Source organism: Marmota marmota, unplaced genomic scaffold, assembly GCF_001458135.2.
Source record: "Marmota marmota marmota unplaced genomic scaffold, marMar, whole genome shotgun sequence".
NCBI classification, from domain to species: domain Eukaryota; kingdom Metazoa; phylum Chordata; class Mammalia; order Rodentia; family Sciuridae; genus Marmota; species Marmota marmota.
Genome location: NW_026000068.1, coordinates 7,536,476 through 7,547,433, shown reverse-complemented (window position 1 = coordinate 7,547,433; position 10,958 = coordinate 7,536,476). Strand labels below are relative to the sequence as shown.

The window sequence follows — 10,958 nt, the reverse complement described above, 5'->3', positions numbered from 1 at the left end:
TCAGAAGGCAGACATTGAAGGCAACCTCGAGGGTTGCTTCTGCCAAGCTGATGAGCGGTCAGGAGGCAGAACCAGGCCTGGGGATGATGGGACACAAACCCCGAGTGCCAGCCAAGGTGCAGCACCACTGAGTGACAGCTGGAGGACAGGGTCAGCTACGTGGAGAACAGAGTCCTCTGCCTGCCAGCACCCCTCCCCCCACCAGGGCAGAGCATGCTGAGAGTGACCAGCCTGCGTCACCCGGCCCTGCTCCTCCCCACAGTGGCTGCCCCTAAGGAGGATGTGTCCTCTGTGCAGCCTTCTCTATTGCCGTCCCCGTAGCCACCTCCTGCCAAACACAGGAACACACAAGGCCTAACTGGCCGGTGGGTCAGTCAACCCCACGTCCATGTGGGCTCTACCTCCCAGTGTGAGTTTATACGAAATGGGATTAAAGGGCGAGGATCAGAAGGGAAGACAGAGGTAGGCGAGCCTCTGTGGTCAGGTAAATGCTGATGTTCTTCCCGCCAGTCCTTGAAGGGAGCCCCGGGCTGGTCCAGTGGGTACACAGGGACCTATTTCCTGCTTGCTTTCGTCAGCTTCCTCATCCTCAATGGGAGGTCTCTGCTGGGCCTCCATTTTCCTGGCCAGGCAGTATTTGGATCCTTCCTTCTCCAGGTACCAGGTGTCCTCCACGTTGCCAGATGTGCCACTCAGAGCTGGCCCAGAGGAAGGAAGAGGAGGACAGCTTCACTTACCAAGGGCTGCTGGCCCTCTGATTCCCCTCTCCCTGCTCCCCAGACGCTGCCATTATTCATTAACTGTTTACATCCACACCCGTGGGCCACCCTGGTAGGGCAAGCTTCTACAAATTTGGAGAAATCAGACTTTTGAAAACTTGACTTCTTGGAAGCTGATTCCCAGAGTCCCAACCTTCTCCACCTTGATGTTTGCAAATACAAGACACCGGGTGGTGTTCTTCCCAGGGGACGGCGGTGGAGAGGGAAGTTAGACTTTTTGGTTCAAAGTACTTGGATTTTTAAGTAGTGAAAACATTATGTAAACAGGATGTTGTACTCAAATTTTGTTTGCTTCCTTAGTTTTGAAATGTCTCAGTTATAAAAACACTGAAGGCTGTGCTAAACATTAGATCTGACGCAGCTTCATGTATATATTGCAGGCCGTATAGTTTTACTAGCATAGGGATGAATTTCAGTCTGCACCATCTCTGTGCACAAGAAATATTTTCCTTTATAATTTAACTTTGGGATCAAGGTCCCTTGGGGTGGTGGAAGTGAAGTCTGCCCATCTGGGGTTTTCCAGCCCTTCTGGGGTTGTACTTAATCTCAGGGGGAAGATGGAGGGCTTGCTCAGTGCTTGCGACTTGGATGTCTGTTCAGAATTCTGATGCTCTAGGCTTTGCTTTCCAGGCCTCTCAGGTCTCCTTGTCCCCCTGCCCATTTCTTGACCTGTCTGTGGACCGAGTCACTGCTCCATATCTGTACCCAGTGTTCATTCTGCCCCTTCCCTCCACACTCACTGGACGGGGGCAACCCCATGAGGCTGGGAGTGAGGACACCCAAGTGCTCCGCTGTTACTGCACCCCACAGGGACCCTGGGAGCACTGCAAGGCTGCCGTGGGACTTTATCCACACGGGCATGTCAACTTCGGGTCTTGCTATTTCTCTCTCTCTCTCTCTCTCTCTCTCTCTCTGACACACACACACACACACCAGGGATTAAACCCAGGGACACTTAACCACAGAGCCTCACCCCCAGCCTTTTAAAATTTTTTATTTATTTTGAGACAGGGTGTCCCTCAGTTGCAGAGACTGGCTTTGAACTTGCAATCCTCCTGCCTCAGCTTCGTGCTGGGATTAAAGGTGTTCTCCACCTGGCTGGTTATTGCCATCTCTGGAGGCTCCACCTGTGGCTTGGCCTGGGTCCAGGTTGGTGCCCAATTCCATTATTTGCTCAGAGTCTCTCTTTATCTGAGTCCCCGCCTTTTAACTCTGAGTTTCCTCCTCTCTCCAGTTGGAAGACCACTTTTCCTCCCAGGGGCACAGGAGTTAGAAGGCTTCCACTTGGAACCTAGACCTGGGCGTCTCTGAAGCACTTCCTCTGCTGTGTGCTGTAACGTTGCTCACCTGAGCTCGTGGGTTCTGCTCTTTCTGGTTTCTCAGATGAAGGAAAGCAACCAAATGTCCCAACAAATATGGACGGGCAACGCCAGTCAACTCCGAAGAGTGTTACCTGAAGCAAGTCACGTTCTTTTACATGAACTCTGCTTACTAAATGACTACCAGCTGCATGCGTACCTCTTGGACCTTACGGGACAAAATGTCCGTAACACACCTTATCTTCTTAAGGCCTAGCAATTTAAGAATAAAGAGATTTTTAAAATGACCTGCCTGTGAGTGAAGAGCTTGATCACTGTCTGCAAACCAAGCCCCTGTCAATGCAGGTGAGAGGACACGCTGTCCGAGCATGGGGGTGTTTCTCAGGTAGGTTTGGTGCTGTGTTCTGGGATCCGTGTCCAGAGTTCAAAATTACTACTTTACCTCTGACAGAAAGTAATGGAGTCATGATTTCCCAAGGGGTTGGCCACCCCAAGTTCAGATCCTATTTTAAATGGCAAATCATGGTTTACATGCAAACCTCATTCATAGATAAACCAGTGTGGAAAGGGGTCTTCCATAGAAGGTGCTGATTAGCACTTTATTATCCAAAAAAAAAAAAAAAAAAGTATCTGGATGAGGCTCACTGTTCAGCCCCTCTCAGGAAGTCCCAGAATTGAATTTGGATGATTCGTGAGAGATTAAGCCCACTAGGTTCTGGGATCCCATTGCCAGTTGATTCCTGGGCTCAAGTTATAGCTTTGCTCATCCCTTCTCTCCAGAGTCCCCTCTATCACCACGTCCACAACCTTCTGCAGGCAGATCAAAGACTCAGGTGCCAGGTGACTGCTGGTTACCATGCACGGGAAGCAGAGACTCACTTTGTTCGAAATGGGCTGCCTAACAAGAGGTCCCCCTCCTCCCAGGGTTTAATGTACAGCTTTGCTGGATTCTGTAATTCTGGACTGATTGATTTTTATCATTTCTACTGGAAAATATTACAATGCAATCAGTAGTTTTTTCCTTAAATTGTAAATTTGTTTGAGAGAACATTACTCCAAATCCATCTTCCCACTCCATCCACAGGGTCCAGGCATGTGGCTGGTCATGGATATGCCCCCAGGCCATATCAACAGAGAGACTTGCTTGCAAATCTCCCTCAAGGAAAATTCATGTTGGTTGCAGAGATGACATCACCCTGTACTCGGCTTGACTTTGTGATCCCAGAGACTTGTCAGCTATCACTTGTATTCTGTGCAAGAACATAATTTACCTCAAGGCTTAGCAAAAAAAGCTTTATCTTATTGCTAGATTTGCTTAAGAACAATATACGGTCTGCATTTGTAGTCCATACATGGTAGTGTAGGATTTAAAATAGAGTTGTTCTTGGAAATAACAGTTGGGGAAAATGTCTTTTAACATGTTAATAAACTTATGTTCTATTTCATTGCAGAAGGAGAGGTAAAGTGGCTTAAAAATACACTACTTCAACATAATAAACATTTGAGCAATATCTAACAGGCATTTTCAAGAAGCCAAATAAAGGAGCAAGGGTCTGAAGTTAGCAGGGCTGAGTGGCAGCCTTTGTCGTTGGTGGGAGGTGGACCACAAATTTGGTTCTGGGACTAATGTGGCCAGAACATTAGATGCAAATGAAATTCACCCGAGTTGCATCTTGATAAGGCGTTTGCTGGTCAGTTTCTCAGGAAACATGTATCCCACCCATGTTGGGAGAGGAACGATTTTCTCCTTGAATCGTCTCTGGGAACCTTTCTATAGAGAATGAGTGAACTCGCAGCCAGCTCTGAACAGGAGAAATGCCAAGGCATGTTCCCTGTTCCACAGACCACAAGTCAGCAAGGAACAGCAGGGAAGAGCAAAGAGAGAGCACCCTGCTTAGTCTTGGTGACGATTCCCATGTCAGGGACTGCTCCTTTTTTTCTGTACCCATGGATCCAGTATAAAAGCTTGTCCCAGGATCCAGCCAGCAAATTGCAGATGGGACTCAGCCCCCAGCAAAGTGATTCCAACCAGGGTCGCTAGTGAGACAAACAGCTGGAGAGCAGAGCCTTTGGGGCACAACTCTCAGGGCCAGCTGTAGTGCGGTGGGCAGTGCATCCCTGCCCTAAAGGCTGCCCAGCAGGCTGCCGCCTCACCTGGGCAGTCAAGGTGGGAATTTCCCCTCTCCTGGGACGTGCATGCGGCAGTGTCCTAGGGAAAGAAGCCCTGGGAAGAGAAGAGGGCGTGCACAGTATTTTCCTGGCAGATCCCTGGAGAAGAGGATGCAGGACTGGAGGTCTGTCTCATCTCTTCAATTTTGTGGTCCCCTGTTTGTCGGGGCTACCCTGCACACGAGCTGAGCACACCCCCTTAGCCTTGAGTAGGGAGGGTATTGGACCAGCATTGCACGTGGTGCGAAGCAAGTGGGCTTTACCTTTGCTCGTCAAGGAAGTGCAGCTCTGGGCCTGGGCGTCACCCAATGGGGTTGGACTACACCCCCTGATTCTTGTAACAGTCGCTTGCCTTATTTGGGTGGAATATTCTATCGAATGTCTTTTCCCTAATAAACACAGAGGTTCTGGGTGCGCTTGCCCTCTTGCCTCTCTTGCTCTTCTTGCCCTTCAGCATAGGAGCTGATCCCTGAGGTCACAGAGCTGTCCCTGACCCCCGAAAAGGTATTTCCACATTTGTGTGGTCTTTTCCTTGCCAGCCCAATTCTCGCAGAGTGACCCTGAATCCATCACCCACGTGGGACCTGGTCGATACCTGTTCATAAAATTGTGCTGTTGGGCTTGGGTGACATGCTGCAAAGATGAGTAATAAGATTTTGTCCTTGAGTCCACAGTTACCAATGCTCTCTCCCCTCTAAGGGATGACAAGCCTATACAAATTAAATGGTAGAATCCTGGTGCCTTAGAGCTGTAGGTTTGGACAGAGAGCAGGCACTGTCTTCATGGCAACAACAGAGAGTCATCAATACTATTCCCCAGATTCAAGAAATTGAAAAATGTCAATTCATCTGCAAGCTGGATCGGCAAGCTTGGAACCCTGGTGCAGCAGATGGTGGCTTGCTCCCAGATGCCAAGGGGACCCTGGGCTGAAACGCTCTGTGCTGACTCCTGACCTCCATCCTGTGTTCACTTGGTCCATCTGCCTCCAAGGCAGGTTGCCCGTGTAAGAACTGGACAATCACTGTGGCTGCAGTTTGTCAAGCAGCTTCCTGGTGGCAGGCTGTGCTGCCTGGCCATTTTGCAACCTGAATGACCACCTCTGTGAGGCAGTACAGGCAAAGCAGAGCTGGTGGCAGCTGCCTAGGGCTTCATCTGAAGTGACAGTGTCGGGCAAATTCCAAGAGCAATTATTCAGCCTTGGCACCAGCCTGGGCTGGGGATAGGCTCGCTCAAGTGCTTTTGACATTCTAAATACCAGGAGGTCTTTTTCCATAGAAAGCTGAGACGGCTGTGCAAGGCATCGGTACCACAGACAATCACTCAGGCAGTGGAAAGGAAGAAGGTGGAACCAGAGGTACTGAATACAAGTAAATGGGGATTTCTGCTTTTTTACTCTGCAAATTTGAGGATTCTAAAGGTTAGTGTCTCACTCTGTTGGGTGCCGCTGTCATGAAATAGCTGAAGCAGGTTAACATAATAAATAAAAGAGGTTTATTTTGACTCACAGTTCTAGAGGTCTCAGTCCAAGTGTCCATACCGTGATGGCTTTCTTGCTGGAAGTCTCGAGGCAGTGCAAGGCATCCCCCGGCAAGAGTTGGGGGTGGCGGACACAAATGCATGTATCTCCTCTGTTTCTCTCTCCCTCTTTTTATAAAGGCACCAGATTCAACCCTGGGATTCCATCCTGATGGATTTAGCTGATCCTGACCAAGGGCCCCACCTCTTAACAAAATCCTCTCTGGGTTCAGGGACTCCCAGGCCCTCTGGAGGTTATAGTCCAGGTCTCAGCTAAAGGGACCCAAGCTGGGGGATCCTCTCAACAGTTCCTCCCTGGCTGTTGATCTGAGCCTTCATCCTCCTTAATTCCTTGACTCTTGAGTTCCCAAATTGACAGCTTGTTTTATCATAGCAAGCAGGGGTGAAGGGAGTACAGGAAGGAAGTCAGTCTTTCACAGCCTCATCTCATAAATGGTGAGTTATTGGTCCAGCCCCCCACGAGGAAGTGGGGATTACGTGGGAGACAGGGTCCTTGGGAGCTACTGTAGAAGCTCCCAGCACAGAAACTAATCGATATTTGACTGTGACTATTATTATTCCTTACCTAGAATTATTTGGAATAAATTGAAGATAGCATAGCAATAAAATAGAAATTGATTTTTTTTCCCTGAAAAACACCATGCTTGTGATACTTTATTGAAATAAACTATTGGGCTTATTGGACAAACTTAAATAATATCACATTTGCTTCTGTAATGTCTTCTTCCCCAGTTTCCAGGACAGGAGAAGTCCTATCACCCGTTAAAGATCTCCATTAACTGGAAATACTCACTATCGCTGGAATTGCCAGCTAAAAATTTTCAACAATAAATTGAAATAGAAGATGAGCCAGAAAGAGGAAAACACAGCTACCCTCCAAAGGGTGAGGGTGACCCCTTGGGCTGGGTATTTTTTAAAACATTGCGTTTATCTGGTGCCTACTGTGAGTTAGTCAAGACTCAGGAACTTGGCATTGTCTTTGTTTCCTCTTGCATAACCCCACGAGCCTGGGATGGCCACATTCCACAGATGGAGGGTGCCATTGTGGGAGGGTTGACAGAGCAGGCCTGTGGCACAGCCCAGGCCAGAGCCCGGACTCGAACTGTGAGCCTCACAACCCTCCTTCTTTCTAGGTTCAGAATGTGCTTTCATAGGTTGTTTCTCTGGGCAGTTTAAAAATGCATGTAAAAATGTAAAAAAGCGTCTTTGGATCAGATTTATTATTCTTCACAAGAATCCCCACCACAGAGATACTTTCAGGAAAGCTCCTCTGCACTTTGCTGGTATCAACTCTGCTCCTACCCAGTGAGAGAGTTTTTCAACAAAGCCTGAGTTGGTCTACGTATGGGAGCAGGCTACCAGTTGGCAAGGGAAACGTCACCTACTCCTGGTCCCCAGCGTCTCCCTGTGGCAGGTAGGACGTACACTGCTGTGGCCCAGCTGAGCATCCAAACCATCGTGCTCTGGATTCCGGGCATCGCAGCAGCAACTGCGCCTGCTGAAGGGAATGTGGGAGAACAGCGTTAAGAGGAAGGGTGCAGGGAGCCGGGGAGCTCCCCAGTGCAGCGAGAGTCTCCTGAGGCTCCCCAGAAATACCAAAGCGTGTGGGGGGATCTGACCTTAGAGAGGTGGAGCTTCTGGCCTTTGGTCCAGAGGTAGGAGGCCTTCTAAAGTTCCCCAGTCCACTTTTCCAGGTGGACTGTTTGTCCCTCTTTCCTCCCTGACAGCTGTCCTTACTGCCCCCCCCCCCAATCATTGATGTCCCCCTCTCTTTCCCAGGGCACCTGTGTGCTTCTGCTGTCATGTCAGTTGCGATGTCTCTCACCAGGGGCAGGGTGAGACAGGGTCACGTTTTTGTGCAGGTTTACTTCTGGGAGCTCCAGCCTCACCCCTCCCTGGGGCCACGTTCCTCATAAGTCTCTGCAGGCCTTACAATGGCAGATGGAGGGCCTTTCCTGCCCCTCGACTCTGGGCTTGATCCTGTGATTTTCTTTGGCCAAATGACTGTGAGTGGAAACACCAGGGACCCAGTTCTGAGCTTAGGCCTTCAGAGGCAGCAAATATTGACATTTGTTCTTCTGCTGCTGCCATCACCTTGAGAATGCATCCCATTGCATTCCAGGGGAAGAGAGGCCCAGGGAGCAGGCTGCACCTAACCTGCAGCTTAGAACCATGTCCAGCAACGTCCAACCCAGGTCAGCTGAAGGCTGCCCACCACAGGTGCATGGGAGAAAGTGCCCATGTCCAAAGCCACCAAGGTCATGCTGCTACTGGACAGCAAGGACTAAATGACATCCTCATGTCTGTCAAGTATTAAGGACCAACTGTCCGCCTATCTATCCAGCTTGTGGTATTTGGAGCCATAGAAATGGAATAATATTCTCAGGAAAAGAATGTTTAGTAAGACTAGATCCAAGTGAAGAACCTTGGCATTCTCTTGCATATAAAGGATGAGCAGGAGAAGGAAAGGAGACGAGGGAAGGGTGAGAGAAGAGGGCGTGAGGTGAGAAGGGAGGAGCCGTAGAGGCCAAGAAGTGCTGAGTGTTAAGAGAGAGCAAGGCCCAGAGTCCAGAGCAGGGCACTCCCCTCCCTGGGATCTGCCGTTGAGGAAGGCTGGGGCTCTGCTGCATCAGGTTTCCATGGAGGAGAGGAGATGCAGGCCTGGCAGCTGAACTGCAGGGTAGACAGGAGGGAGGGTCCGAGCACAGTGGAGTCTGAAAGCCATTGATACTGCTAGGTTTTTCTTTGCAGCAACTTCAAATTTATAAATGTTGCAAAAATAAAAATAGTGCAAAAAAAATCCTTATACTCTTCATCCAGATTTACTTGCTTTTAGCCTCTTTGCTGAATCATAGAGCTCTCTCTCTCTCTGGATGGAGGTGCACACACACACTTTTCTGTGAATCATTTGAGAATAAGTCGTACATATCCATCATTGCTTTCTAGTGCACTATTAAACACTTCAGACGTATTTCACATGGAGTACGGAGTGTCTTTTACAACCAGAGTGCATGTCTACATCCCTGATTCACATTTACACCGATGCAGTACCTTTCACTAATCCACTGTCCACATTCTAATTGTGTCAGTCGACCTAAAAATAAAATCCTTGACAACATTTTCCTTCCAGTTCAGCGTCCAGTTGTCATGTTTGGTTTAGTTTCTTTGGTTTCCTTTAATCTGGAACAATTCCACAGCTTTTCTCTGCTCTTTATGGCATTGAATTTTTTGAAGAAACCATCCCCTTCACTTTTAAATAGAATGCTTCTCACTTCATGCTTGTCTGAGGTTTCTTTAGGTTTTGTTGGAGGTGTGTTTTCGTGCAGGGTGCCCCATGGTGGTGGGGTCTTAGGCACAGGTCTGAAATGTTCACAGAGGGGGTGTTAATATTTTGTCACCTAATCAGAGGGCTGCCTAACTTGTTCACTGTCATAAATGACTGTTGTTCTTTCTAGCAGCGAAGTTGGTGGGGAGACATGGTAAAATTGTGTGGATAGCCTGCTCCTCGTCAGAAGTCCCCCTCGAGTAAGCACCGTTGATGACAGAACCCCGATGGCTTGGCCTGATCCAGTCCACATCAGGTTGAAAAACAATGATTCTCCTGCTCAGAGATGTCCCTCACTGGTCTGCCCTCAGCCTCAGCTCTGAGCAGAAGCACTCTTCTTCTTGCTTCATTCATTCATTTATGCACTATGGCCACGTTCAGTTGTTTCCAGTGGATTCTAATTCATTATGTCCTTAATTATTTTTGTGTTCAAATTGCCCATATCAGGCTAGAGGGAGCATGTTCAGGTGATCCCTGTGTCCTGGTGACACCACCTTCCCACCATTTTTTTTTTTCTGTAGCCTTTCTTTATGACCTGATTAACACAAAATACCCAAGGCTCATCTTGCACCTGCTCTGCCTCTGACCTGGACTTAGCACATCTGTATGAGCTGGTTGCTTCCAGTGGGGAATGTTGTTAGGGACCAAACTCTGTGAAGCAGGTACTCATTGATATAAGGGAATCCTTGGCTCTTTCACTGGATGGAACCCAGAGAGACATGCGTGTTTACATACACATACACTCACACATAGTGTGTATACCATGCATATATTTAGGTGCGTGTAAGGTTGCATATGTGCATACAGGCACACATTTTTTAAAACGTGAGTTCGACCCCACTAATGCTTCCTATTCCCACCCATCCCATGTTTTTTTTTTTTACCTCCTCTCCCCCATACATGGAAGTTTCTTCTTCCACAGTGAGGACCCTGACTTCTAAAATCATCCACACATGTTGCTCATTAGCTCATTCCTATAATACATTTTAAATAGTGTTGAAACTCTTCTCCACACATCTCTGCAATCATGAAACCTACCAAAATGGGATTTTCCCCCAATTCTTCTCTGCACCCTCGTTTCTCTCCAGCACGACCCAAGACCTGGAGCAAAGGGCCAAATGCTGTGTTCGTTTGTTACTTGGATCAGGTCTTTCTTCTTTCTCCTTTCACTGTGCTCACGGCATTCATTTGAAATAACACGAGGATCATTTGTTCATCTGCTTTTCATTTTAGGCTTCCCACCTTCCCAATCTTCCTGCCTTAATTTTATTTTTTGAACATTTGGATTATGGACCCTTTTGAAAGTTAAACCAATCTGAGAGTTAGACTTTTACTGTACACCAGGTTATCAGAGAGGTCATGCCTTTTTTCTTCCATTATGAATACTTTATTTATTTTTTTATATCCCTGATCCATTTGGCGTTTGCTTTTACAGTTTGATGAGTGGATCTACTTTTATCTTTTTCCAAATGGAGATTTCCTGTTTTTCATCTTTTCCTTGACATTTTGTTCTGTCCCTTTGATGTGTCAGTCTCTTCCGGGGCCAGTGCCACTCTGGCTTAATTGTGGAGGATTTGCCTTGTGTCTTAATATCTGGTGGGGCGCATCTGCCGCCTTGAGCTCTTTTTATTGTTTTCCTTGCTATTCTTGTGTGTGATTTTCTAATTTGTCTATCTCCATAAACGAGTTCTTAGAATTTTTATTGGGCTTGCATTACCTTTATAAATTAACACGGGGTGAACAGACAGCTTGATCACATCGAGACATCAAATCAAGAACATTTTTTCAAGTCTCCTCTGGTGTTTCAGCAGGATCCTTATTTTCCTCCTT

The 10,958-nt window shown here is 47.8% G+C and overlaps 2 long non-coding RNA genes across 3 annotated transcripts; both read left to right on the top strand.

Moving 5' to 3' along the window:
- Positions 1–308: 308 nt before the first annotated feature.
- Positions 309–2,225, top strand: LOC107146374. Its single transcript, XR_001504031.2, has 3 exons — positions 309–462; positions 1,791–1,928; positions 2,014–2,225. It is a non-coding gene; the product is annotated as an uncharacterized LOC107146374 (long non-coding RNA).
- Positions 2,226–2,232: 7 nt separating this feature from the next.
- On the top strand, positions 2,233–3,609 carry LOC125619961. Of its 2 annotated transcripts, none has more exons than XR_007351536.1 (2): positions 2,233–2,443; positions 3,183–3,609. It is a non-coding gene; the product is annotated as an uncharacterized LOC125619961 (long non-coding RNA). The 2 variants fall into 2 exon arrangements; XR_007351537.1 differs by having other exon boundaries at positions 2,233–2,483.
- Positions 3,610–10,958: the final 7,349 nt, after the last annotated feature.